This window comes from Camelina sativa, chromosome 11, assembly GCF_000633955.1.
Source record: "Camelina sativa cultivar DH55 chromosome 11, Cs, whole genome shotgun sequence".
Lineage (NCBI taxonomy): Eukaryota > Viridiplantae > Streptophyta > Magnoliopsida > Brassicales > Brassicaceae > Camelina > Camelina sativa.
In genome coordinates, this window is record NC_025695.1 from 23,028,833 (window position 1) to 23,034,832 (window position 6,000).

A 6,000-nucleotide genomic window follows, 5' to 3' on the forward strand; every position below is an offset into this window, starting at 1 on the left:
CTAGAATAAAATTACTCACATCCTTGATTTTAACTCCCCCTTTTTTTATAATCCCTAAGGTCTAAATTTTAAACATCTAGCTCTTTTTTTTTTTTTCTTTTTCTTTCTTTGCTAAACTCCTAATAATATTCCTATATATATATATATATTTTTCTTTTTCTTTTCTAGGAGACTATAGCAAGATCTTTTTCTCTTCTCTTTTTTTTTTACTTAGAGACTTAGAGCTAATTGAATCGAACCTTAGGGACTTTCTTCTTTAATTTCTCTTTCATTCCTCAGCCCAACCCCAAATGATCATGCTAACCACCTATCTTTCAAAACCGATCCTAATAGCTAGTTCAAATGATTCTAACTTAGCTAAACCAAGAGCCAGTTCTTTGTCGTTCTCAATATTCTCAAGGTTTCATAACCTATAGCACAATGAAAAGGCCTCACTCAACAATTCAATACAAGGTCTGAAAGGAAGGTTTGGGTTCAAGGGTAGGGAAAAACGAATCGGATTAAATGAAAAGATTGGTAAAAATAGAGTGTTAACCCAAGATTAGAGTTATCATGAGCAAGTATTCAAATTCCATAAGCAAGACAATTTAAGTTCAGGTTAAGTCCAATAATATAGAGATGATTCAATGTTCAAGCAAGTGGAGGAAGCTTTCAAAAGACACAAGGTTTTAAACAAAGGTTTTTCATTTTTTTCCAAAGATTGATCTAGCAACAATGAACTGTGATTAAGGGCTATAGCTTCAATCCTAAGGTTTGGCTTTAAACAAGTTAGTTTTTAATCATTGTCCCCTAAAATGCATATGCAACAATCCTATATGAAGCAATCTAGACTCAATCCTAATATGGAAATGCAACTACATGAACACTCTTGTTTTTTTTAGTTTAAAGTTTTCAAATTTTTTTGGGTTTTTTATGCAAATAGATGTACACTCAAATGAACAAAACTATTATGCAAAAATTTGAAATAAGAAAATAAAACATAATGTTATATACATTCTCAGACCCTTCCCCAAACTTAAATTACACAGTCCCTTGTGTAAATAAAAGTCTGAAAAAGAAATATGAGAATCACACAAAATGAAACAAAATAAAATGCAATGGTATAAAAAATGGTTTGGATGAAAGTGGTACCTCATGGGTTGGTGAAGAAGGAGGTTGTGGCAGCCTCCATGCTCGCCAAGGTATACCCAGGATCGTCACCGGCTTCAGCAGGTGCCGGGGTTTGCTCATCAGAGAGCTCGGTTATGCGCACGGAGAAAGTGATGAACCCGATCCCCTTATCGGGTAGTAGGGTCGGGTGGTCTTCAAAGTAGTGTAACCGCAGCGTGGAGAGAAGTGAACTGTCTCCTCCTCATAAGATTCGAGGTTGGTTAGCATCATCTAGCCCAGGTGGCACATGTCGAAGAGAAACTCGACATCTCTTGCGATTCCCAACTGTTTCATTGTTTCGCGGTGGGGGTAGCGGGTTCCTACAAAACTCATCTTACGGAGGACCTTGAAGAGCTTAGCCAGAGTCTCCACCTCTTTCTGCTTCAGCCTCCGCGAAGCAAGGCGTGTGCGTTCTCTCTGCTCCTCCTCTCGGTCATGGCTCTCCTCCTCCGTGTCTCGATCTTCTTCTTCTGCTGCCCTCTCAGCTACCTTCTCAGCCCTTTCAGAGGCTGGTCTCTTTCCCCTCGCCACTGCAGATCTGCCTCTCAACCTAGAGGATTGGATCTCCTCCGGTTCTCCTCCTTCTGCATCTGAATCGACCTCCATTGGGTCAGTAACGGTTCGCTCGGACGTAGACAGGTCCCTACGTTGAGGAGATCGGCGGATTGCAACTGCTACTGGGTCGGGAGAGACAACACGGGTATCTACCCGATCAGGTGCTCGAGTGCTAGCACAGGTGGATGGTCGGGTTGAGCATCGGGTTGGGGATGCGAAATGTCCAGCCAACGGTTGGGAATGTGGAACGTCTCGTCTTCCTTGGGAATCGCGAGGTTCGAAGGGATCACCTCCGGTTCTAGCAGCGGCGGAGGTTGATCTGCTCCCCTTCTTTTGGTAGTCTTTATCTTTGGAGCCATTGTTGAATCCTTGCAAAGAGAAGAAGCTAAACTTCGAAATTAATAGGGTTAGTTTCCAAGAGATTAAAGGCTCTCGATTTCCTTGAGAGAAGAATAGAAAGTAGGAAGGCAAAAAACTTTTAGGGTTGAGAGACTTATCGATTTGTGCTGCTGAGGGAGAAGGGTCCTAGTCCCTTTAAATAGAAGAGGGTTAGCTACTTGGGCTTCGCCAAGAGTGGGTTTGGGGTTGTGGAATTCGGACTCCACTCGCCACCCGAGTAAGAACACGANGCAGGTGCCGGGGTTTGCTCATCAGAGAGCTCGGTTATGCGCACGGAGAAAGTGATGAACCCGATCCCCTTATCGGGTAGTAGGGTCGGGTGGTCTTCAAAGTAGTGTAACCGCAGCGTGGAGAGAAGTGAACTGTCTCCTCNCTTTTTCTCTCTCTCTTTTTTTTTTGTTTTTTTTTATAAATAAATATAAATATGTAAAAATCTAAAATAAGACAAAATAAATAAAATNGTGAACTGTCTCCTCCTCATAAGATTCGAGGTTGGTTAGCATCATCTAGCCCAGGTGGCACATGTCGAAGAGAAACTCGACATCTCTTGCGATTCCCAACTGTTTCATTGTTTCGCGGTNTGATACTTTTGGGATTTCCTCCCAAGTGAGCTTGTTTTAAGTCACTAAGCTTGACTCTTCATGCTCTTTAAGCACGGGTTTTAGGAGGGAGAGGTTCTGGAATCCTCTCCACTGTAGCTGGCTGATTTAATGGATTTTCCAGGTCTTGTCCAGGTTCCACAGCAAATGTAGTATTGACTTCTTTGTGGTGCTTGAATCTTCTTTGCTTTGTCTTGGTGGAAAAGACTTGACCATCAATGGTTGGCCTTTTAATTCCTTTCTTGATGCCAAATTCCATTTTGAAGTGCTCTCCATGCTCAATTCTGATCTTCCCTTGCTTCACATCAATCACTGCTCCTACAGTTGCCAAGAATGGTCTTCCTAGGATCAGCGGATCGTCTGGTTCCTTATCCATATCTAGGATCATGAAATCAGTAGGAACTTCCATTCTTCCAATCCTGAGGGGCAATTTTTCCAGAATACCAATGGGGTGTCTAATTGTTCTATCAGCTAGAACCAAATACAGACTACTCGGTTTAAAACTGCTAAAACCCATCTTGTTGGCAACTGATACTGGCATGATGCTGACTGAAGCTGATCCTAGGATTTTCCACACTGTAGCTGGCTGATTTAACACACTGTAACTGGCTGATTTAATGGATTTTCCAGGTCTTCGCCAGGTTCCACAACAAATGTAGTATTGACTTCTTTGTGGTGCTTGAATCTTCTTTGCTTTGTCTTGGTGGAAAAGACTTGACCATCAATGGTTAGCCTTTTAATTCCTTTCTTGATGCCAAATTCCATTTTGAAGTGCTCTCCATGCTCAATTATGATCTTCCCTTGCTTCACATCAAGCATTGCTCCTACAGTTGCCAAGAATGGTCTTCCTAGGATCAGCGGATCGTCTGGTTCCTTATCCATATATAGGATCATGAAATCAGTAGGAACTTCCATTCTTCCAATCCTGAGGGGCAATTTTTCCAGAATACCAATGGGGTGTCTAATTGTTCTATCAGCTAGAACCAAATACAGACTACTCGGTTTAAAACTGCTAAAACCCATCTTGTTGGCAACTGATACTGGCATGATGCTGACTGAAGCTGATCCTAGGATTTTCCACACTGTAGCTGGCTGATTTAACACACTGTAACTGGCTGATTTAATGGATTTTCCAGGTCTTCGCCAGGTTCCACAACAAATGTAGTATTGACTTCTTTGTGGTGCTTGAATCTTCTTTGCTTTGTCTTGGTGGAAAAGACTTGACCATCAATGGTTAGCCTTTTAATTCCTTTCTTGATGCCAAATTCCATTTTGAAGTGCTCTCCATGCTCAATTATGATCTTCCCTTGCTTCACATCAAGCATTGCTCCTACAGTTGCCAAGAATGGTCTTCCTAGGATCAGCGGATCGTCTGGTTCCTTATCCATATATAGGATCATGAAATCAGTAGGAACTTCCATTCTTCCAATCCTGAGGGGCAAGTTTTCCAGAATACCAATGGGGTGTCTGATTGTTCTATCAGCTAGAACCAAATACAGACTACTCGGTTTAAAACTGCTAAAACCCATCTTGTTGGCAACTGATAGTGGCATGATGCTGATTGAAGCTCCCAAATCGCACAAACAGTTGTTGAAAATCCGAAGTCCTATTGAACATGGCAATGTAAAAGAGCCGGGATCCTCCAATTTTTCCTCAATTCGCATTTCAGGATCTAAACACACTCCACTCCTCAGAATTGCATTACCAATCTCTGTGACAGCTTCCTTAACCTCAATCTCCAGCTGAGCTGTCTCCTTGATGATTTCCTCTCAAAGTTCGTGTGGTGGCAAAAGCTTAGGAGGTGGGGTTTTTTGCTTGGACATACGCTCTACAAGCGCCTCTAACTGGATGTCAAGAGCAGCTCTGAACCTNATGATCTTCCCTTGCTTCACATCAAGCATTGCTCCTACAGTTGCCAAGAATGGTCTTCCTAGGATCAGCGGATCGTCTGGTTCCTTATCCATATATAGGATCATGAAATCAGTAGGAACTTCCATTCTTCCAATCCTGAGGGGCAAGTTTTCCAGAATACCAATGGGGTGTCTGATTGTTCTATCAGCTAGAACCAAATACAGACTACTCGGTTTAAAACTGCTAAAACCCATCTTGTTGGCAACTGATAGTGGCATGATGCTGATTGAAGCTCCCAAATCGCACAAACAGTTGTTGAAAATCCGAAGTCCTATTGAACATGGCAATGTAAAAGAGCCGGGATCCTCCAATTTTTCCTCAATTCGCATTTCAGGATCTAAACACACTCCACTCCTCAGAATTGCATTACCAATCTCTGTGACAGCTTCCTTAACCTCAATCTCCAGCTGAGCTGTCTCCTTGATGATTTCCTCTCAAAGTTCGTGTGGTGGCAAAAGCTTAGGAGGTGGGGTTTTTTGCTTGGACATACGCTCTACAAGCGCCTCTAACTGGATGTCAAGAGCAGCTCTGAACCTTTCCTCTAATTCCCCTTCCTCAGCCGTAGGTAGTTGTGGTTGATCTATCATCTGAACATCTACCCGATGGATCATCCGATCACCATCATCGGGTATGTTATCGGGTTCAGCCTCGGGTGGTTCATCGGTTTGTGATACTCGAACAAGTGCTCAATCATGAACTCGATTAGTCTCCTCGGGTGAAGGCTCGAGTTCATACTCGGATATGTAGTAATGATATTCATTCATCCCATAGTGATCCATATCCTCCCCATCTTGAACATCGCTGTCCTCAGTGAGGTTGTCCTCAAAATCATCATCAAGAAAGATGGCTTGGGCAGTGGCAGAATATTTTGGGTTCTGAACAGCTTTTCCTAGAAGCTGGTTTATTTTCAGAAGTGGTTGGGTGTTGTGGTGGCCTTCTAGGTATCTCAACTTAGTGTCGAGAGAGTCATACTTGGCAGTTAGGTCATTATATCCAGAATCGATATTGTTGCTCATCTCCGCGAATCGTTTGGCATTGTCCATTGCAGCTGAGGCTTGACTCTGTATCATCTGCTGAATCAGTCCGCGTAAATCAGCTTCTAGAGATAGGTTTTGCGGACCTTGCTGTTGTTGGAAACTAAGTGGTGCAATTTGATAGTAAGATTTTACTACTCTACTGAATTTCAATTCCCTAAGCAATTAAATTGTCATTGTAGTACAAAGGGTGTCAAACCAAATGGGTGAGCTATTAACCACAAAAGATGCAATCAAATCTAGCTAAGTCAAGCGAACCTTAGTTTTGATTTTCTAACAACCTAAGTGAGCAAGCAACAAAAGAAAAGGAGAACTAATAGCAAAACTAAGCAGTGTCTAACAAAACTAAGCAG